A 24358-nucleotide genomic window follows, 5' to 3' on the forward strand; every position below is an offset into this window, starting at 1 on the left:
TATGTAACATGTCAGTTTTAAAGAGATAAGTGATAGTGTTTTAAGCAAATATTAAGATACATATAGCTGTTAAGGACAGCATTCCATGCTAAAAGAATTAATAGAAATTCCATCTTCTGGTTAACACTCTTAGATCTATTGTAGCGCCTAAGTTTTAATTTATCAATATGCATAAATGCTAAAAATTCTGCTGTTCTTTCTGCCTAAAAGCATTGCCATCTTGCTGAAGTTGAGCACTGCAGCACCTACTTCATGCCTAACACATCTGGGAATTACAAATTGCCTGACACTCCCCAAGAGCATTGAATGCAGTACAGATCCAGAGGGGAAAGGATGCTTTTCATAATATGGCAAGCAGAACTTTATAATCCTTACACGTTTGCAGTTCCTAAATTAAGATATAATTGCCTGTTGCTTTACTCCATCTGACATCTCTGAAGTGGCAAGCAAAAGGAGTGTTGCAGCTTAAAGCTGAGATGCCTATTTCTGCAGTTGCAATGCAACTGTTTTCCTCCTATTTGCTTATAACTGCGCCACATTCCTTAGGGGCATCAATTTTCCACATTTTATGTTGGTTTAGGTGGGAAATGGTTTAGAAAGTTTAATCTCACACACTCGTTTGTCTATATTTAAGTGCATGAACCACATGAAGGAAGATGATTTGTCTGTTTATCATCAGTCAGAAACTGCAAGGCAACATCTGAACTAAATTTTGACAAACTAACATTTTTGTAGTATCAGCTTGGAATCTAAAGTTGAGCATGAGGGACAAAAGTTAAGCTGGTTGAACATTAAAATTATATGCATATATAGCAGGATTTTTCTCATCATACTTGGAAATAACAGCATAACACTCAATGACACAGGAGAATTTTAAGGTTTTCTTCTCATTTTAAAATGACTGCAAGTATTGGCTACTTTGGGAAATATTTTAACTTCTAAGATCTTATCTTTGGAGCAGAGAGTAAACAGAAGCAAGAAAAGGGAAAAAACATGCTTCCAAAGTTTGAATTGTAGGCTTCCAATAAAATTTAGACATACTCAGTAATACTTGTAAAATGTAGCAATTGTCCCATCATTTTATTACCGTGATACTGAACTTTGACACAATGGCCTGTTCTTTAGCAAAACAAGACAGATTTGTGAGGACAGCAAAAGTTTTTAGAGTCTGATGAAGCCTTTTGTTTGGTTGTCTGTTTATTTTGTCCCAGCAAAACCAAACTCTTGTGCTTGTCCAGAACATGTTTATGCTTGACAAAAATGATACAAGAAGCCAACATGTCAGACTCTGGTTATAAAAGACGTGGACAACACTATAAGGAGAAGGGAATGAAGTTGATGGTTTTTCAAACATCTGTTTTGGAACAGATATCTTCGATCATTAATAGTTTTTATCCAGTTTTGCTTTGCTTGCATGTGCATAATTTGCAGTGATGAATCTCTTAATAGTTGGAATCAACCAGTCAAAGAAAATGTTATCTTAGCATCCTGAAAATCACTGAAATTTGATTTATATGGAAGGATGAGAAGCAATCAACTTGCTTGACATGGTACTTATTGAAAAGAAAGCTAAAAAAGCACATGTAATTTTGAGTTGTGTAAATTATTTAACTTTCTACTAGGAATTAAATTGAAGGAGCAATAAGAAGATGGAAATTTTCCAGTCAGCAGCTCTTTATAATCACTATGTCTTGATAGGTCACACACAGATTCTGTAACAACTTAACTGTGGTATATTAATTTTCTAGCAAGATACCAACACATGCAACATAGGATTATGATGTTTTTCTGTCTTGATCATTACTCCTGGGTCAAATTTCTTTCCAGGATATTGCATACAATCATAAAACTTTTCTTTCTACTGATAATATGAAGATGAAGGCTAATGTGAAGATGAAAATGTTCTCATTATTATAGCTGCAGTTAAACAGGAAAGAACTCAAAATTCTTTTAAAAACAAAATAAGAATGGAAATTGAACTGGGAAGTATTACTGTATTTCATCACAGAAACAGTAATTCTTATTACAATAGTAAAGATATTCAAAAACTCGTTAGAAAAAATATTTGTCGAAGTTTAGAATCTGTTTGTAAAGAGCTGTGTACAGCAGGGGGAAGGCAGCATGCCTAATCCTCAGAACCTCATCTTTACCTCATCGGCTGAGGCATTGAATTATAGGGTAGGAGATTGAGGAAATTTCTCCAATGAAGAATAGTTTTGCAGAGGAGAACATGAGTTTTACCAAATTATTTACTGTGGAGACAAGTTTAAATATTAATTGAGATAGACTACAACACTGCTTTGCCACAGCTCCTGATGTCTTCACTCAAAGATAAGGAAAATGAAGCAGAGGGAGCCAGGCTGCCTCACTTTAGCAAGACTTGGAGAATCTCAGAATTATGTCACATCAGTCCAAGTGTCTGTGTGTGCCCAAGGTCCCACCACAGCCAGTGCATGACCAGTCGATGACAGGTGGAGCATGGAAAGATATCCAGCTGGCCCCAGGTGAACAGCTTGGTGCAGGATGCATCACTCCACATGTTCCTTTCTGAGGTGTGGCCAGGGGCAGAATGCATTTGCCTAAATGCTGTCTGCCATTTTATACTCTCTCGTAATGACACCTCTGCACTTTTAACAGATGATGAGCTGTAGCATCAGGCTACTCAGTAATTCTGTATCCTGAGTACTGAGCTTTTGAGTTTTGAATTGTTGAGTCCTCAACACAAAACTATCCTTACCTGCTGTATTCAGTTTGGGTTTCAATAATTATTTATCCACAAAAAATGAAAAATTTGTTTTTTCTCCTCTGTATGTACCAGGAAAAGAGGTATTATGAAAACATTATGACCAAATATCCATAGGGTCTGTAAATGTGAATTTTAAAGAGAGTTTCATAAGATTATTAGACCTATTCCTGTCTGCACAGGCAAGGAAGCCAGCCCTGTGTGTCTGAGGCAGCACACTGTCTCTGCAAACACTTGTGAAACCCTCTTCTTTGTGCAGTGTGCTGGAAACCCATGAGAAAAACCTGTCCTCATTGCACTCTTTGCAGAGTTCTCAAAGTTCACATTGCAGATGATGAGCCACCGCTTATGAATTAGCATATTATATAAATCGTGCTTGATTATAAGGGTATATTCCCACTCCTTCACCAGCACAATGAAAATAGAACAGGAAAAAAGAACTGTATGACTGTTTTATTTACGTAAAGACATGTCATTAAAATTCTTTTGATTTTCCTGAAGGCAATTTTTTACATTAGTAGGAATACAGATCTGGCCTAATTTCCTATCTGCAAATTAATGAGGATTGGAGATATTTAAATTACAGTCAGTGAACTCAGATATTTAGAAAAGGGAATATCTCTGGTGGAAGAGATGTGTGAGGAAAAATACTGCAATGAAGTTGGAAAAGAGAACTTTTTGTGGATTGGGTATACGACAATTTTCAATATATCGTGTTTTTATTTGGAGTAGCGACTTAGAATAGGTAATCGAATAGAAACATAAATGGACGCTTGCCAAAGCTGGGCAGAGTTGGATTTTTTTCTTGAAAATAAGAAGCTATTCTGCTTTTTCTCTTCTTTTGCCCTCATTGCTGTATGCATTTTTCAGTTGGAGTCCCATATCTGCCCTAATCTGAATTGTCACCGATATCAAATCACAGACTTTAATTCCCCAGTAGGATACTGGACCTGATGTGGCAGAGCTGCACAGAGGAAAGCCAAGCTGGCTCCTGGAGGCATGTGCAGGTCACAGTAGGAGCTGGCGGGCAATAGCAGAGCTTGTCCAACAGCTGGACCAAGTGCAGCCTCATGCAGATATAGGCCCCTTCCCCAATAACATCAATGTCTACAAATTCTCTGTGCTCCTTGGGGAGTCATGGAGCACACGTGCTGCACAAGCACACTTGTATATTGTGCTGACTGTGTCCCTTTTCCTTACAACACTTTCTTGAACTTACTGGAATCACAGAATTTTTTTTTCATTTTCAAAAATTAAAATTATTTCATTTTTTCCATTTTTTTCTTTACTGTTGTTTCCTGAAATATATGGGGTGGCATGCCCGCTGAAACTCTGCTAATTTAAAGCCTACAAATATTTAAAGTTAGAAATCTGTGATTTTTTTATGTTACAAATTTTCAGTTTGATAAGTTTAAACCTTTGACAAAAAAAATTTGCTGTAATATTGATTTTGATTATTTCTTTCAGTTGGTAATCATATTAATTTAATTTATAAATATATCTACTTAGTATGCACCTTTTCTTGACATTTTTGTCTCTAATGTATCAGAGCAGTATCTTGTTGACAGCCCACTTCACACTGTTCAATGTTCTACTATTACACACATCATGCAAAATAATTGCTACATTCTTGGAAACTGGCTGCAAAGAAATGATTGAACAAGTGAAACTTGAGGCCTTGGTTGGAAAGCAGAGGGATGATGACAGGAGAAGGAAGTGGATAAAATAATCTTTTATTGCACATGAAAAAAATTTTTTTTGAAGTTTTTCCAACTCTGAGTTTCTGCGCAAGGGCCTTGCTGATGGCTGACCCCATTTCCTGCAGTACTCTGGCCTGTCAGGCAGTTCCTCAAACAGCCACTTACTGCACAATGGCAAACCTGAATAAATTGAAATGGAAACCTAAAACCCCTGGGGGCCAAAAGAGGCAAATTTCTCACAAGACATAAAAGGTCCTTCCAGCTCATCTCCTAAGGATTTAATGGCAGCTTTGCTGTGGACATGTGGGGCCATTTACTGCCCATACAGGCTGAATTAGTGCCTTCTGCCAAAGACAGTTCTTCCTAAGTGTTATTTACAATCTCTGTGCAGATATGATGCTATTCCAGTGCACAGGTCTGGAGTAGATGCTCTCCTGGAGCATCTAGAGGTCTAAATTTTTCTTATCAAATATACTGTTTGTGTCTGTACAGATTTTGTTCACCTGACTACTAAAAAATTGTAGTACAGCATCTGCACATTGGCAGGTGAGAAGAGGTTTTGATTGAATCATGCAAGAAAGCTGACAGCTTTCTTCAGTCTTTGGGAGTGAACTCTCACTAATTAACTGTGGCCTTTGTGGCTGTTGACAAGTGGCAGAAAGGTTATGTGTACATTTTAAGATCAGCAGAAAGACTGGTTGGCAAAGATTTTCTGACCAATATGTGCTCAACTTGTCAATTTCAACCTACCAGCATCCAAAGAAAATGAAAATAAACCCTAGAAAAGATCATCCCTTTCCAAACTTGGTCTTAATCCAAATGGTTTTTATAATCCTCCCCATGAGTCAAACTGGTGTTATTCTCTTTCCTGGCATCCTCCTTTAGAAGATGAATTTGAAAACTACTGTAGTAACAATACTCTGTAGTTACTGCATGCAACAAATATTAATGTAAGGTAAAAAGTAAATAAATTAGATCTGTATGATTGAGCTTGGTACTTTTGTCACTTCTAGCTTTGAAAACTTAAACTAATTTTTTATTAAGCCTTGATAGTGTTAAGCCAGTAAGAGAGCATGGAAAACGGGTAAGGGGAAATTAATGCAAAAATGCTCTGTTGCATTCATGAAGATTTCACCATGAAGATCTTAAATTTTCTCTGGAGATAAGTTGAACTGGCAAGCATGCTTTTACAGTGGAAATATATTTTTTAAATATTTCAGGAAAAAATCTTCCTCAAAATCCATATATATTTAAGAAATGAAAACCAAATGCTGAGAAGTTCACTAAGATTTGGGGGACAATCTTTTAACTGTCTATTTAGATGACCTCTGGCAATAAAATAACCTCTGTTGTTGTCACAGTTCCCAGACATTGAATTATCTATATATATTTTTTTCATTTTAAAAATAATCATTCATGATACCATGGAGTCCCTAAAAGATTTAAAGCCATGTTTACATCCATCTTTACCTGGAAATCCAGTTACAGTCACTTGCAATGTATCAGTTTATCCTGGTGACATAGCATCATTAATTTTTTGCAAAAAGCAAAAACTGACTTTCAGTTGTCATAGGAAATTAAAATATATTAAACTGGAAATAGTGGTAAGTGGAGATTATAACACATACAGAGGATTCAAGAGGAATCCTAGAGAGGTACTTGAAACAAATCCAGTGAGGAGATTGCCCAGGAGCTGCATGTCCTCCTTCCCAAGCAGGAGCTGCCCACAGAGCTCAGAGGGGCTGCTGCCATCCCTAAGTCACTTGAGAGAAGTGTGTTTGGGAAGTGTCACTTTACAGTATCAGGACAAATAAAATTGCAAGTTCAATGCATCTTGTTAACCTTGGGTCTCAGTCTTCCAGCTTTTCTGTCTCATAGCAGACCCTTTCTCTCTAACTGTAGACAGCAGAAAATGGGGCAGTGCCTATCAGTTGCGCAGTGCCTGCCAGTTATCAACGGGATGGATCCTAACAGAGTTTCAGAATATGTATTTGAAGATACTGGTCTTTTTTCAAACTCCTCCAGTGTAAAATTGGATGGATAGTAACACATACTTCAGAAAAGCTGAGAAACTGATGCTTTATTTTTAGATATAATTCCTACTGTTCTTAAAGGAGTTTACTATAGTAGGTTGACTAATACTTAATATTTGTAGCTGTTGAACCACTAAGTGAGGTCAATGGTAGTTAGATCTTGGGTGATCATTCTTTACCAGCAGCTGATCTCCCTTACCAGCTCATATTTCATACCAAATTGTAGTCCCCTGTATTTCACTAAAAGGAGTTGCAGTTTATATCCAACATTTACCTCACGTCCTGTAGTCAGCTGGCGGTGAGACTGCACAAACTGAGGGTGAGGGAAGCAGCTGTTATATCTGTGCTCTTCAATGCAGGCAATATATCTGCAAGCAATTACTTTTCAGCATCTTTTCTGAGTTCATGTTCTCTCTGCTCATCAGAGAAGACAAATTAATTAATATAGTGAGCAGATTAATGTAATAAGGAACAAAGTGCCTTTGAAAACCAGGGGTCAGTTTTGGGGTCCTTTGTTTTGTTTTCCCAAATAAAAAATAGCTTTAAAATTACTTCTCTCTCTTTTTATTTTTCCCTATTTTTTTTTTTCTTTAAGAAGGACTTCCCATATAAGCTGCCTTTTGGTTTTGTTTCTTTTGATTTCTAAAACATGGAAGGCCAAATCTCCATTCTGGGACAGAAGGCACCACTCACCTAATCATGAAAGCATCACGAGAGCAAGCATAAATCTATTTACCCAGAATTTACGACTTCCTTTTACAATTAGTTCTGAATTTCATAAGGTCTTCCTAAAATAAATTATGGCAGGTTTTCTCTTTCTTGCCTTGTCATCTTACCAGCTGGGCCTTGCCATGCTGGGAAAGAGAGGATCTGAAAGGGGGACAGGAGACTCTGCGGTTTTCCATAGAGACAAAGTAAATCAGATACTCATCTGACATAGAGTAATATACCTTCACTGACTTTGAATTCATATTTTGTCTCAAAGAAATGAAAAGGAACACTCCAAAGTTTTTCAGGTTGCAGCAATGTATAGTTAGGGGCATCAAGACTGGTCTTTAGCATTTTTTCCCCTTCCTGTGGCAACTGACTTCTTCATTATCTGCTAAGAGTTTAGGTATAATACTGTTAACCTGAAAAAAAGACCAGACAGAGTACATCTGCCAAGGCAAATTTTAAAGTAAAATAACATGTCTGGGACCTAGATGAGATACACAAACATGGAAAACTCCTGACTAGCACTTTCCCGGGTCAGCTGTCCAATCCATCTTAGGGTGATCAGATGTCACAAGGTGCCTTGTAATTCCAATTCAATCAACTTTAAAAATTTCAGTTATGGTTGATTCCTTATAATCCCACCACACTCTGGATGCACCCCTTGTCATCTGCCTTCTTGATGATTATTTAGCTGTTACAATTTGTTACACTATTTCTATGTAATCTAATTACAAATTCTACAACCCAAGAAAACTCATCCTTCCATGTCTTGTTTCGTGTTCTAACAGACAAAAGTAGCATGCTGATGTTTGTGCATGCATGTAATTTTTCTACAGTGTCTCTCAGCAGCAAGATTTGACACCTAGAACAGAAAATCACGACAATATTCTAAGGTTTGGTCTTTGATTTATAGTCCCGCAATTTCATCTTTGTGCTGTCTTAGGTTAGTCCTGAAGGTAGCTCCAGATGAAGGCTGTAAGAAAGACACAGTAAGAATTTACCAGCTTTGGACTTGTTTCTGTTACAGTTAATGTCAATGGTCTTTCTGACATGGATGCTCTTTCTCAGATAAGTTTTTAGCACATTTTCACCTGATCTTTTTTGATAATTCTATTATTTTCTTAACTAGAAGAGTAGTTAGAGTAATCAGAGCCATGATCTCCTCTTTGCTAGTCAGAAGCAACTAATAAATTATTTTATTTTATTTTATTTTATTTTATTTTATTTTATTTTATTTTTATATTTCCTGATTCGTCCTCAGATTCCCTGATTTCCCCCGTGGATTGTTGAGAAAATGTGATATTTAATCACTAAAAAAAATACCAACAAAATTTCTAAAAGAAAAACAATATACACAATTCTATGGATGCTGGTGTGGATGGTAATGAAAACCTTCTTTCATTTATGTGTCACATAGCTGAGTACCTAGGTCCTTTCTCAGGGGAAGAATTGAATTACAAAAAAACTGAGGAGGTGTGATTTCATTTCCTTCTTGCATCTGCAGAGCATTGTGGGGTCAACAGTCTTTATTTTATTCGCTTAGTGAACGATATAGAAAATGTGCTTTTTAAAGAACATGAATACACCAGAAAAACAAATATCTATACAAACTGAATGAAGGCTTTTTTCAAAATGAAACTCCACTTACTGGTTCAGAATCTGAGTAAGCCATGTCAAAGGTTAGAAATACAAGGAGCAATTAGGCGTTTATTAGTTTTTTGCTTTGTTCTATATCATGCAGAATAAAGATGATATCTGCCTTGTTTACTACAAATATGCAGACTTCAAACTGCCTTGCTATTATCCAGCCTGAATGCATGGAGCTAAATCAGAGGAAGCTCTTAGGAAAAAGCAACAGGAAACAAAACCACTGCAAATATCAGGTCCTCCAAAGAACAAAGAAGAGCTGCTATTTATCCTCAAGTGGCACTGGAGAATAGAGGAGACAGAAGCAAAATAACCTGTGTCCAAACAAGCTAGTGGCCTGCAGCCTCATCATCCCTGAATTTAGAAACAAAATAAATTCTAAAATCTTACAGATGCTGAGGTTCCCAGAAGTGAGAGTGAGTGGGCTTAAAATGCACTGGTAGTCCCCAGGAGCAAGGGAAAGACTGCAGCAGTTTGCAGCCAGACTCACAGGGGCAGGGAGGAAAGGAACTGGGTGGACAAAGCTTGGAGATACTGGCCAGGAAATAGTGGGGTGCAGGCTGAGTATGAAACCCATTTCTGTTTTAATCATTTTGCTTTATGCACTGCAGACAGAGAGGACATAAAACCAACATTTTTACTTTGCAGAAACTGGTTTTGAGACTCTGAAGTCAAATGTTATTTGGTTTATTGAATTTATTTGTCATTGCCACAAGGTTTTTTGCATTGTGCAGGAACCAGAACAGGCTGCATTCAGTTCCTTTCCTTCTCTCATCAGGCAGTGTTACCTGAAGGTGCACCTATCTGGTTGTGCTCTTGATATAAACAGAAGGCATAATCCCCCCAAATACCAAATACTGTGACACTTCCCCATATAATACTTCAGAGAACGAGTGTTAGAACTCCAATCCCAGATTTTCTTAGGTAGCAAAACCCTCTCTTGGTCTCAGTAATGAATGTTTGGCACCTCATTGGGCCTTTGATGAAAATAAATGCTAGAGTTCAACAAAAACCCAGGTGAACCCTGGTTCCTAAAGGGTGCTTTTAAAAAAAAATCACTAGTGTGTTAGTAACGATATGTTATTATCATGAATATGTTCTAGACTTGGTCGTTCCATATCAAAGGTGAACTCTCAGTGTTAATGAGATTGTTCAAGTGAACTTTGAACTACTTGAGGCCTTTAATTGTACTAACATTTCACTTGGAAGCCAAAAGGGTATTCTAGCCATATCCAACTTCGGAAAAACTGAGCTAGTTCATGAATTGTGCTCATAATTACAGCATCACAGTAAATATATGCTATGCTACTTTTATCTGGAAAAATGTATAGTAGAACACTGCAGATGTCATTCCTTTAACTGTTTATACACAATGTCCTCCAGAGGAATTCAATATATTTTTTCACTTAGCCAAGTCATGATTGAATTTCTCACATTCTGAACAGCAGGCACAGATCTATATTTCTTTTCTTTATTTCATTACTGGCTGATAATTTTATTGTATTTCATTTTGAGAGTCGTCTCATGAACAGAGTATGTGTTTTGCATTTAGCTAGATCTTTCTTATTTTTAGATCTTGCCTGATTCACAGGATGCTTAAAAAAATAAAAAAGCCAGCCACCCAGTAGCTTTTGTTCTTGCAACCATTTAAAATCAATTTGTGATCCTTTCCACTCAGTCTTTTCCTTTAAAACTGATAAAATTTTCTGCATGAAAAGTTGCTGAGTTGAGAACAATAATATATATTAAAACCATATATGAATTTTTCTTTCAAATTGGTTTTATTATATCTGTACATTTTCTTATCACCTTCTTCAAAGATGGGATTTTATCATGAAAAGCTCTGTACAAAAGAATAAATAAAGTGCCTACACATTCCCTCTGTGACTGCACATACTGGAAAAGAGATCTCAGCTTGGGCAGTCATGTGAAAAGCTTTTCATCTTTCCTTTTTCAGTCTAACATAGAGCCTTGAATTTTGCTCTCTAAGGTTCTGGGAGGAACAGGGGTTAGAAGTGTTTTGTCCTTGTGATCTTCAATCTGTCAAGGCAAACACTTTGTCTTCTAAATCACCAAGACTTCTAGTCTTGTGTACAACAAAGCGCTGCAAAACATGGGGCTGGTGAGTGCCCCTTGGGAATTCCTGAACTGAAACATTACCACTGAGTATCCCATCTGTAACATGCCAGCAGCAGCCTGGATCTTGCTTTGGGGATATCCCAAGACACACATCTGCAGCAGCCAGAGCAGCCAGACACATGATCCATGATGAAATTTGCTTCCACAAGGACTACTGCCAGACTGTCTCTGAATTTTGTCTCAATTTGATGCTCATTCCAATACCCAAGCTCAAAATATTTACTATTACAATGGAGGAAGGACAAGATACAAGTCTAGAAGTTGATGTTTTCTGCTTTTTTTCCAACCAGTAACATATTGAGACAATATTTGGGACTGGAGTAGAAAGTGAACTAGAAATGGAGCCATGAAATTCTCTTGGATTTTCATTCTCATGCAGTAAAGTTACATGTATTTTCATGGGGGCACTGGCATTGCGCCAGCATCAAACCTTGGCAGACAAACATCACAAGAAAGTAATACTGGTAGGAAACGTTTGAAACATTAAAATACAGTGCACTTCAAACATTTTTTTTCTGTCCATTTTTTATATGTGTTCTTTTGTCACACAGCATGACATTACAATTTATTCATATATGGGAAATATTTTAATATTTAATATTCTTCAAATACCTGGCAATGATAAAATTTCTTTTAGGTTAATATATCAATGCAGTCACTGGTGAAAGCATGCCTTAGATTTCAGGGTTCTTACCAGAAGCTAAGATTCTGATTTAGAATCATTATGGCCTTTCATACTTACACTGATGTCAATCTGAACCAATGATTAAAGTAAGCAAATATACAGAAGTACATTTTTTGAAATGCTTTATCTTTCTTTGCAAATCTTTTTGATTTTTCAGTTGTTCCTTCCAATCCCCCAAACTGTTTACCACTGCTTTTCATCTGCCAGCACACAATACTGTATATATCATTGGCAGGTCTCATGTACATAGAGGCCCACAAGGTCAAGGCTATAACACTCTTTTGGACAACCTCAACTTGTATGGTTTTCCTGGGTTGAGCATTTGGGACTCTATGAAAAGTTTACACAATATTTTCTACGAAGAATATGGGTTTTAACATTTGTTCAGCCCTTCCTCATCATACATATTCATAGTCTTTGAATCCTTTGACACACAATTACACCCACAAACACTCACCACAAATAATATAAAGAGCCAGATGTAAGGACCAACAGAGGTCTGATGCTTAAATTCTTCCTCTGACTATTTTATTTAATAATATACAGACACAACCTGTACCTCCTGGAGGACCTGATAGGTGGCTTCGAAGAGTCACTTTGTTTCAGCATAGAAAACAATTTCAACTAACTTGTGGAAAGAGACATTGAGTACATTCCCTAGAGTTTATGATTCTGATTTCCCCCCCCACCTTTTTGGTTTAAAAAAAGATAATCTTTCATCTTTTTATATGCAAAAGGACCAAAATGAGATTTTGGTTGCAGAGATAGTGACAGTCATAGGAGTTGGGTCATACAGTGTTGCAAATTTTATTGTAGAAAATATAAGTTTTGATGAAAAAAAAAAAGGTAAAGCAAACTTTGCAATTCAAGTTGTCACTTGTTATTCAGGCCTTTGTCTCTATCAGCTGTTATCTGTGTCACCCCTCAGTAAGGATATCTGTAAGCATTTGAAGATGTAAATAATGTAGCCAGTTGCTTCCAAAACACAAAAGTTGGGTTTTTTGCCTTTTTTGTGGCTGTCTCTAAGGTGTGTTGAACTCATGCTGTGTATCTTGGCTGACTATACCTAACATACTACACCTGTTTGCTATAAGCTTATCATAATTTTTAACTCCTGCACAGAGAAGCAGATGTTTAAAAAAATATTTGAACAGCCATCTGAGAGCAGCCACATTACTGCATGGCCTTCAGCTGTGTAAGGTTACAGAGTTATTGGTGTGCTGCAAACTGAGAGCATAGATTTTCTTTCATATAAAATGTTTGAATTTATCTGTAACAAAGTAAGCAGAAATCACATACTCTGAACTGCAACTGTGGCAGTTTTAATGCTTCTGTAAAATTCTTGTTTCTGCAGTATCAGGGGTCCCTTTGCATTCCCTATCAGATGTCAAGGGAATTTAAAATTAAAGAAAACCTTGAGTGAAAGAAAGTTCGAGGACAGATTTGTGTTAGAGAATTTTCGTATGTTAATTCTACTTAATTTGAATTCTTAATGTTAGTGCAAGACCTCAGTGAAAAAAAAAAATTAAATGTTATGGGAAAAATACTAGAAATATGATTAAATGTTATAACTGAGAAAGAGGGGAAGTTCTCCTAGGGAAAGAAAAGCAGTAGCTCTCAGATCCACAATCTCCAAGTGAATGAGCTCTGTTCAAAATTCTTCTAGGCACCTATGGTACTAGGATTTGTTTCTTTACAAGCAGTGTATGTGCACTTTACTAGACATGCAATGTTGGGAGAGGGACCTGTCATTTTGTGAGAATGTGAACAGTGAACAGGAGGAATGGTGGGTTTCCCAGGAATAATCAGAGAAAAATCTTGATCTGATACAGTAAGATGTAGTGAACACTGAACATTTTGGAGCAGACTGCTCACTTCAGTGAGTCTTTTGAGGACTTTCTTTGCCTTAAAAAGTATTTAGCTTCAGGATTGTCTACTCTTTTCTTTTTTTTTTTAACCACAGTTATCAATGTTTTACATCAGTCTCTAATCTGGATTATGCCTTCTAGGCAATGTTAGAGCATAAATGCTAAATAGAAATTGTACAGAAATAATATCTTTCTCAAATATTACTTAAGAGAAAAGAATATAGTGCATGCAGATGGACCATTGTATCTCTGGGGGGTTTTATAGATGACTGCTTTGACTGATATTTCCCACTGATAAAAAGGACGCAGTTTGCATATATGAAATGTGGCATGGACATGTGAATTCTGAGAATGAATCGCCCATATCAAATTTTAAAAAGAGTCTTAGCCTAGCCTACATTGCATCTTCAAGTATATTGTCCTAGGCCAGTAATTACAGTCTTTTATACAAGACCTATTTTAAGATACTGTTTTTATATAATGTATATTTTTATCCTGACTTTGAAAGATCAGATCCTGTTTGTCATGTAAATTCTGCCTTGTGAATGCTTCAGTGACTTAAAGGAACATCTCAGCTTCCAAGATATTGAAGCAGCAGTATTTTTGCTGTGATTGCCATGTATAGGCAGTTTTCTTCCAAATTCTTCTGATTGAAATAATGGTGATGGGGGGAGGTGGAAGAAGAAGTTATGGCAAATTTAAAATAAAGTTCATTCACAAATGAAACAAGTAATATAGATTGTATTTAGTTCTACTCTGAGTCAAAATAAATTTTAAAAAATCAAGGATTTATAATATGCAGGCTGAATGTTCAGTTCCAGCACAAAAGTTAGTGGATGTCCTCATCCTTTTTTTTTGATCTGCTCAGTCTTCGACCTGGGTAAACTTGAACACAGGAAGTTTAACCTGTGCTGAGCTGGTGCACATCCCCCTGCCCAGGATCCCTTTGCCTTTTAGGAATCTTGCTTCAGACCTGTCAGGATCAGCCAGGTCTGTGGGCTGCAAATGGTATTCAAAAACCCCAAATAAGTGATATTTTAAACAGTTTAAAATCAAGCAACTTGAATATCTAAGATCATGTTACAAAGAAATTGTTCAAGAGAGAGGAATTCTCATCAGTTTTGCTAGTTGTTACCAACTGCAAATCTAAGTAAGGGTATTCTTTTTATAATGGTAGAGGTGCTGGATATAATAGGTATTTTTTTATGTCTTCCAGTAGTCTACTCTGTTTTCCTTTCACTCTGCATAGAGCATCTGCTTGGAATAAAAAAGATGTGGCCATTGCAGTAGCCCTGGTGTTCCTAAGTCCAGCAGCTGTCTTGAGATGTAGACTCACTGATTATTTTTAAACATGCAAAACTACTGGGAGGAGAGCAGAGGAAAATGAAGAATTCAAAGTGATTGCCAGAGTACGTTATAAATAATATGTAAAACAATGGTATGTAAATGTACCATGGTGTAGCTAGAATACATTGCCACAAAAACTTTTTATTTAATTACAGACCATGGAAAATGAGTCTCCAAAACCAGGCAGAGTTTTAGACAAAGCTACATAATGCTTTAATGTTTCATAAAGGGGGCAACTGCATCCTCACTTCCTGTTGTGGAGGCAAACTTAAGGCTAATAAACGACATTAGAGTAACAAAATTTTTCCACTGATGAACAAAGCAATGAGTCTGGACAAAAATCGCGTCATTTTCTCTGCATTTTCAGGATTTAGGATCTCTCAGCATTAAGAAGACTGCCCAGTTCCACAAGTAAATGACTACTTTTCTCAGAAACCTATGGGATTATATGAATTTATGTTTCAGTCTGACAGTAATGTCTTTGTAAGGATCCAGCAACAACTGTATTATTGAAAGTGATCTGCTGAAGTGATAAAAATATTCAAGAATGTCAACAATTTGATCATGACATTTAAATGATCCAGGCTGAGCTTTGCACTCCTACTAAATTGCATGTCCAGGTAACTCAGAAAACATAATCTATACAAAAAGACATTTTCTATGATATCATCTATGCAAAGTAAAACAACATGAAAGACATATATATTGGTGTCAAAATGAAAGTACAATGGTTTTTACCTCATGAAATATAACTCAGCAAGCATATGGTTCTTATTTCACACAAGCCTCTTAGTTCTCTTCTAGTTTAGGAAAAGTGATTTGAAATATGGGTGATACTACTTATACAATCTTAGGTCCATCTAGGAATTCATTATTTGAGTTCCTATTTATGTTATTTTTCATTGGAAAACCATCAGAATGGATTAAGTTTTTCAAAAGATGAAATCCACATGTTGGTAAATGAGGCTGTTACATGTCCTACTTCTTCAGAATTAATTACTGGTCAATTCATATGGCAGAATTATAACTAATAATGCAGCTAACAAATTTGTGTCTCAGCTACTATCAGTAAATTTGAAATATAATCTGTGAGAGTAGGCATTTTCCCAAGAACTTTTTATATTATTAGTATGACTCAATATTTATGCTGATGATTAATCACCTTTTATTTCTCTCTCTCTCTCTTTTCTCTTTCTTTTCTTTTTTTTTTTTTTTTTTTTTTTTGCTCTCTTGTAGGATATGAACACTCCTGGATACTCAAACACAAAGCCTGTCTGTGTATGAAAGAGAGGAATCCTTTTCACTGGCACATTTAAGTATAGACTTAAACCCAGCAGTCAGATCACTGCCCTGCCATGCTTTGAATTTGAAAGACCATGAAGGATATGCTAGCACGATATTACTAGAGTTTTTTTGAAGACGATTTTCTTCCTGTGGTCCATTTTATCTTTGCCAGTTATGAGTTGTTTCAAAGTGGAGTAGACTGTCTGCAGCTCCTGAGGCACAGCAGCTGCCATGCTGCAGTGCAGCATCGACCTCTGTGTTCTGGATGACTCCAACAGAATTGTTCGAGTCATTTGACATTAAAATAATGTTCAGTGACTCTGTCATTTTCAACCAATTTCCTGAATAATTTCAAATCTATTAATATACAGGAAACTACTGCTTGACAAAGGTTGGATTCTGTGAATGCAGGAGCACCAGTTAATTTTTAACTTCCCTTATTATCTGAAATGAAACCTGATATGACAGACTCATTTTCAGTACCAGATAGCGAGGAAGATGGAAGCAATGAACACAACTGAACATCTTTGTCTGAAAAATTGCAGTGATCTTTTATTTTCCTTGTAGTCCAATGTTTTGCATGAAAAAAAGAAAGCTAAGCTAAAAATATAATGCTGCTGCACTAGGCTTAGGAGACTTTGCCCCAAAAATTCAGGAGAAGAAATTTGATTTTAACCAGGAATTTTGCCTTTATGCTTGTAGCTTATGAACTGAGCCTGTTGATTACAGTTACAAAAACCCAGCAATATTTTCTTTCTTTATCAGGCTTCTTGCCTGGAATGAAAACAAAAGAGCTAGCTGATCTACAATAGGCACAATCTAGGTCTTGTTATTGCTTCTTTCAATGTTGCCTCCATTTTTATTTTCACGTGTTTACCTAATGACTTATTAAATAACAAAAAAGCCAACATATATCCTGACACTTTAGGGTGCTGAACTCCCTTAAAAATTATGCCAAATATTTTTTTAACTTACCTGTTACATTTTAGACAGCTAACAATTCTAGCTGTGAAGTTTTTTCACCTGATTATTTTCCTCATGGCATCTTTGAGTACATGCACTAAAGGGTGTCGGTGCCAAGCTACTTAAGGCTTGGTGAAAAGATCATTGCTCTGCTGAAGTGACTGACTGCACATCATGAGCCAGTAAGAACTGAATCTTTAAAGAGTTTATTTTCAGCAGACAGAAAAAGGAATGATGTTGTCAGATTGAAAGATATGACATATTGTTTTACTTTGATGAATATTGAAGATTGTCTCTTAAAGTAAAATTGAAGACCGCAGATCTTCACATGTCAAAAAAAATGGATAAGCCCAAGGGGAAAAAGGAAAGGGAACTGCGAGCTAAAAATTGAAATGTTGAAATGTGGTGATTCTTGTAGTCATTATACTGCTGTCAATTAGATTAGCAAGTAGCTCTGGAAATGGTATTGGATGACAAAGTAATGGAAAACTTATTTTGACTACAACCAATTGGTTTACAGCAAATTAGCTAATGAATGAGTGACTTGAGTTTTCAGCTCAAAGGTGGATTTCTCAAACTCTCAATCTTCTGGATGAATACCTAAAATAAATTGGATCATTGTCTTCTTACAAGCAATATCTCTGGAACACAGAAAACAAACAACTCTCATTGCATTTTCCCCAAATACTTTTGAAGAAATGGAAAATATGCATATATCTCCTTCTTTGAAACAAGCAGTCACTGAATACTCTTTCTGTCAATCCAGCCTTCACAGAGGAGCTCATAGAAAGGTAAGAGGCCTCTCTGGACAGGAAACCAGCTTTAGCATTTGATGCAGGGAAAAGAACAACTGTAAAAAAAGGACAACTTTAGGGCAAAGAGACTTGGGTGTGACTTCCCACCATGATGAACACATGCCTGGAACCACATGAAAAGAAAATGACCACGTGCAAGGAAGTGAAAAATTTGCTTCGTGGCCTTCAAAGCATGGCCCATCTCTTTCTTTACTCTCTATACATGCTGGGTGCATTTTGGGTTCTGGAAGGAGCCAGTCATCATGTTTCCATTCTGTCTTAACGACCTGACCCTTTATTTTTAATCTAGTGAAAAAAAAAAAAAAGATAATTTCAATTTTGCTAAACAAAATCTGGTAGTTCATCAATATAGGTAGTTAATGTTAGGTATATAATAAGTGGGAAAATACGCCAGACATATAGAAAAGCTGTTAAAGTATAACTTAATTCCTCATCTCTAGTCAGAATTGAGACAATCTCCATGAAGTTTATGCCATGACTTCAGAAAAGACAGTGCTCTTGGGTATGTTCTTAATCTAGCCACAATGTGACAAGTATGAAAGTCCATTAGCTTCATTCTTTATTTAGAATTAATTGGTGTAAACAAGTTTGAAATTTAAACACATGTATCCATACAGGCTCTTCATATACTTACTAAAGCTATTTTTCAAGTAATATAAGTTAAATTAACACATCTTTTAATACAGGAAACCTTATTTTGCAGTTTGAGGCATTGAATGGCTGAAATTCTGTGCATTTGTCACACACAGAGTAGGAAAGGAAAGCAGTAATAATAGCCATGAGTCAAAGCTGTGGTAGCAAGTTTCAAACTGTAACATCTGTATATGTTCACTAAAAATATGGCTCTAATAATTGCAAGGTTGTTCTGTCCAGTATTTATTACAGTGATGATGTACTGATGACACAGTATGGTTTCATAAACCCAGACTCTTTAATCCATTTTTCTCATATCTTTGGATGTTGGCCATACTTCAGATGTGCTGGACTGCTGACAAATGAGTGAAGAATGAAGAATCCTTTTATGTCAGGAGCCTTGCAGCAGAATTGTCTAGCTCTTACTGTAGATAAAAAACAAAACAAAACAAAACAAAACAAAAACCAAAAAAACACCCAAAAACTATGCATGAATGTACAGCCATGCTGGAGATAGGAAATCTGAAATGCTTTCCTATGTCTTGCATGAGACTAATTAATTTAGGTGATAATGAATTTTCATTTCATTTATCTCATTTTTGAGGATTCCACTTACTCTTTAAAAATGCATTCTTGATATTTTACTTAATATGGAGATGGAGAAGCAAGAGAGTTTGTTTAGAACATAAACCCATTTCATCTGTGAATTCTCAATTTATTTTTGACTATTCTGGTTTTTATTGAGTTTTTGTAAGCGTTTTTCTGACCTCTTATTTCACTTTTTTTTTTACTACTTCAGTTTATATTTTAGAAAACATTAAGAAAATACAATTTTTAGGCTAATCTGTCCTAAAGTACCCCAAATCCTCAGCAGGCAAGAATTAGGTGCACTAAGATCACCAGCAGTTTTGCTGAGTGCTTTTCAAATTCTCTTTGTTATCTGGGACTGAGGAGTGCCTTTTTATTCTACATAATTCTGAAGAACATTTAGGACACCAATGTTCAGCACCTAGCAGAAAAGCCCTATAAAATATAACCACTAAATATATATATATATATATGTATGTATAAAATCTATACATCTAGAGAACAGCAATATTGTGATCATCTGTAACAAAAATATAGGAATTTTGATGAGAATACCTACAGTTCTGTCTTGATTACTGTGGAAATAAAAAAGGTAATCACATTCAGTATTAAAAGGCTGATAAAGGAAACAGCTTCCTTTTTCATCTTTTATGGAATAAAGAAAATTTTTCTTATGGAACATGCCATTACCTCTGGCAAGTGAAAAGATCCTTCGTAGAAGAACTGTAGTCTCTCTTCAAGAACAAGTTAAGGAGAACATTGCCCTTTAGTCTACATGGAATGACTTGCCCAAAATTATTTTTCACTGATGAATTCAGACAATTTAATATTAAAAATATACAGTTCTTAAAAGAATATTAACATGATAACATAAGGGCAATAAAACATATACCCTAACATATGATTCAATCCAATTCCAGCTGAAAGGATTAGAAAGACTACCACTTAGAAAACATTGACTCAAGCCATTTGGGAGGCAGGGTTTTGAAGTTCAAGTGTTTGTTAATAGAATGAATTTTTCAAACCATTCCTAAGTAAAAAAAACCCCACAAAAACAAAAGCAAACAAAACAAAAACCCAAGAACAAAAAAAAAAAAAAAACAAAAAACCTACAACCCACAAAAACCCCAAACAAAAAACCAAAAAACCCAGCAGTTAAGTGAACAGCAGAAAACCTCCAGCAAAGCAGTAATCTGAGGGCAATTTTTTAAATCACATTTTACTGTAGCAGATAACACAACTGATGAAACACAGTCCATCATATAATTATCTCATATTACTGGTATGGTTGAAACAGGACAGTAACTATATCCCTCTGCCACTTCTCTGTCCAAACACTGTCTCTAAAATACTATGGACTTCTAACATAACACAGACTACTTACCTTTAGCCAGCCAGGTTGTAGGAACTCTGGAGCTGCCCAAACTGAGCAGTTTATCCATGCAGCCACTAATGATGACATATATATGATTAGGGGAAGACAGGCTGCCTCCACTGCTTGGTGCTGCTCCAAATTGCACAAATAGTTGGATGGCATGAATTCCTTTTCAGAGTGGAAAAGGGAATTATTTGATCTATTTCCTGAAAACAGTCATCATCTTAAAATAGCACCAGAAACCTTGCTTGAAGCATTAATGTCAGGATCTCTTCAGATATTTCCCTTTAAAACAGAATTTCAGTTCTATCAGGATATTAGCTAGCAGCTAGATCATGAAAAACACCTATTTGTGCAAAAACTGAAAAGTCAGTGCTGAAATTACTTTTTTAATTAATTATCTATTATAATAATTATCTATACAGTAACTAGCCAGTATAATAAAACATAAAACTATTCATGGATAAAACTTTTTTCAGACAGTGGGAGGTTTTCAGCAAAGTGCAATAGTACTTTCCTGAACCAATAACAGTTCCTCATTCTGCAAGGAGTGTGGGAGAGGAAAACTGCATCTCGGAGAGAGGAAAAATATTCACTTCTTCTGGATTTATACCTGGCTAAAATTTTTCAAAAGGCAGGATATTGAGTTCATGCTGATGGTCTTAATAAGGACTTGCCTAATATCACCAACATCCTCACCTTTGTAGGAACTCTGAGTGTGTATAGCATGCAATCAAATAAATTGGATAATCACTTTCTCTTAATGGTCTTGTAGTGATTGTAGTGGCTGAAGATTCAGATGCTTTCAGATATTCTACATGTGTGGTTTGTAGTATAAAAATAGTAGGCAAACTCTGCATTACTTCAGACTGTTCAAGGATGAAAACATGGCATAGGCTTGACATACTTTCCAGATTTAACTTGATTTATTGCAGTTTTTCATCATTTAGACACTGAAAGGATAGGGGAAGTGGGGCGAAGGTGCCATCACATTTCTTTTAAAAAATGGTGAGGAATAAATCTCTATGATGTGGTTTACTCAGTTCTTTTGTCCTTCCATTCCATCTGTGTGCTCAGCACTTCAAACTGATTATTCCCCAAATTAAGTTAATAGGCCAATTAGCTGAAAGTAAAGGTAAATTAGACATTGTAAATATAGAATAATTGGATTTACTGACAATTAATGAACTGCTGCAGATACAGCACATCCACAAAGGAATATCAGGAAGGGGAGCAAAAAAGACTGATCTGAAAGTATAATTTGTTAAAATTTTTTATTCTATACAAGATTCCTTTTATTCCTCTCTCTTTTGATTTCTATCAGCATTGCTTTATTATCATCAATAATAATCGGTATATAAGTAAAAAATTATTATCTTTTCTAAAACATGGAGGGTAGGCAATCTTGCAGACCTCTAGCAGTGATAACTTCAGTATTGTACTCTGTTGAGTCCATTAGATCTATCCAGTAGTTAACAGTCATTGTGAAGGTCAAAGTGGAAAATTTTAATTCCTTCCTGTCATCCCTTTCCCTTCTCCACCCTCATTCCTCTCAGTTTTTAGCAGCAGAGCCATTAAACACTCAGGATCAACCCTACTGCTTTTGAAACATTAAATGCTTGCTAGGTATAGAACTTGGATGACAGATGGAATTCAATGAACACAGGTATTTTGTTGCCATTTTAGATGCCCTGGTACCATTTGAATTGGATCAGCAGTGGAGGTAGAAGCTTTATAAGAAAGCTCATGGTGCCTAAAATGGCACCAAATCTTTTTTTAGGCAACTCAATTGAGCCTCATATCACTTCATGCATCTAAGAATATGAGCTGGAATCCAGTTTAAAGTTAAGGTGGCACTATAATTTTGTGGCTAGAGTCAGAATTCTGGGTGTCAGATGCTCTCGCTCCCTTTCCAGTCACTGGGCCTGGCTTAGCTGTCCATGTGCCAGCTCCTTGTGCCATGGCAGGCACTCTGGGGTGTAAGTCCGGGCCTCCATCTGCTGCTCCAGCACTGTCCAGTCAGCTCATGCCTACTCAGCCTGGTTTTGGGACTGTGGGAGGACATTTAATTCATCCTAAATTTTGAGCAGTCAGAGTAGCTCCTGTGCTGGAATGTAATTCCAGTAGGAATTAGAAGCTTAGGTTGTAATACTAAGTCAAAAGCTTGACATCAACAGTACAACATTACCTATGCATTGCCATAGGTATTCAGTGTTTGGCAAATTTTATAAAGATACTTAGTGGCCTAAAATACATTAGTGGATTTTGTTTCATTTTAGTCCCACAAAGCCACTTTAAAATTTTGCCATATACCATTCAAAATTAAATTTTGAATAGTTTATGTGACAGGAAATAGCTATGCCTTTTTCCTTTACAGGATGTTCTTTGTGGATAAATACATTAAAGATTGTGAAGTTAGCCATATTGTATGTTTCACAATTATCGTAGTTATTGATTGAATGCATATGCATTTCCTTGAGAAACTCGTATTATCAGAGTACACTTTCAATCTTCAAAGTGTTTAAATGGGGAAAAAAAAAGAAAAATTATAAGAAAGGAACCCTAGTATTCCACTAGTCTGAAATTATTACTGCTGCAAAACTCTTTCTTGTTCATTTTAGAGTCATCCATCAGTTCAAGAGTTAATATATTTCCCTGATAATTCAGAAATTTTCATAACTGTCATGGTGATATTTCAAAATATAGATTACAATGTTTGCATACCTGAACCTCATTATTATATTCTCTTAATATGAAGCACTTGTATTAGGTATATTGTGGGAGACTGAAGCAAATTCTAAAATTAACATTATGTCAGTGTAAAGGCTCCTTTCCCCAAAGACAAACTCCTGCCTATATTTAGTATTATCTGGAGATATCTGCAAATGTCATATATGACCTTCTGGTTTTACTTGACCACTTCAAGCTACATACAAGGTAAACATTTAACTAGACTTTTCCACTTTTATGAATCCAAACCATTTCCTGCCCAAAGCCCACCTTGAAGTCTCTGCAAATATTTCCCTGTCTGGCTGTGCAAAGAGCTTTACCTGAGTGCAGTTTAATAAATTTTTACTCACCTCTTTCAAAACATAAAGGTCATTAGTGTGCTCTTTCTTCTTTTCCCTCCTGAGATAAAAATTATTCTGAGGACAAATTTAAACCAAAAACCAAAAGAATAATATGACTTAGGGTTCTAATATTTAGCTAAGGCTATTAAACACTTTTTGTTCCACCCATCCCAGTATTTTAGATATAGAGTGAATTCTATCCAGTAGCTGATGAACTCTGATGTCACTGTCTAAAACCAAGAGGAGTTTTAGGACCACAGGAAAATTCGATATGGAAGGGATCTCAGGAGGCCTTGTAGTTCCATATTCTCAGAGTAGGGTCAGCTGTGACATTTTTCCCCTGGCGAGGACTTTCTGTTCCAGATCATAGCTGACCAGTTCAAGAAGGGGTCACCCTTCTGAAGATCCAAGCTACATAAATTCCTTTTGAAATGAGCTGGTGGTAAAGAATTTCTACCAGCTCCCACAGATTTCAATAGGGAATTAAAGGTACTCAGCTGCTTACTGGCTCAACCCAGATAAAAGAATAAAGCATAGTATCTGTAGGGGAGAAGTTTCTTACAAGGGAATTACTATTTTTTTTGTACACTCACAAATTAAAGAGCTCTCCCCTGGGCTACCAGAAGCACTGAAAACCCTGTGAGCCTGTGTCCTTTCAGCAAATGAAGAAATACATAGGGGGCTTGCTCCAGAAAGCCAAATCAATTTCAAACTTATTGACTCATGAGCCTTGTTGAATTCAGTGCAAGAAAC

At 36.2% G+C, this 24358-nt stretch overlaps 1 long non-coding RNA gene across 1 annotated transcript in view; it reads right to left on the bottom strand.

Annotated features, from left to right (window-relative positions):
• LOC141728556 (uncharacterized) overlaps positions 1-20635 on the bottom strand; it is a 43230-nt gene extending 22595 nt beyond the window's left edge. Inside the window, exon 1 of the long non-coding RNA XR_012579617.1 lies at positions 20544-20635. This is a non-coding gene — a long non-coding RNA (uncharacterized LOC141728556). The remainder of the gene's footprint in view (positions 1-20543) is intronic.
• Positions 20636-24358: the final 3723 nt, after the last annotated feature.

This window comes from Zonotrichia albicollis, chromosome 3 (genome assembly GCF_047830755.1).
Source record: "Zonotrichia albicollis isolate bZonAlb1 chromosome 3, bZonAlb1.hap1, whole genome shotgun sequence".
NCBI classification, from domain to species: Eukaryota; Metazoa; Chordata; class Aves; order Passeriformes; family Passerellidae; genus Zonotrichia; species Zonotrichia albicollis.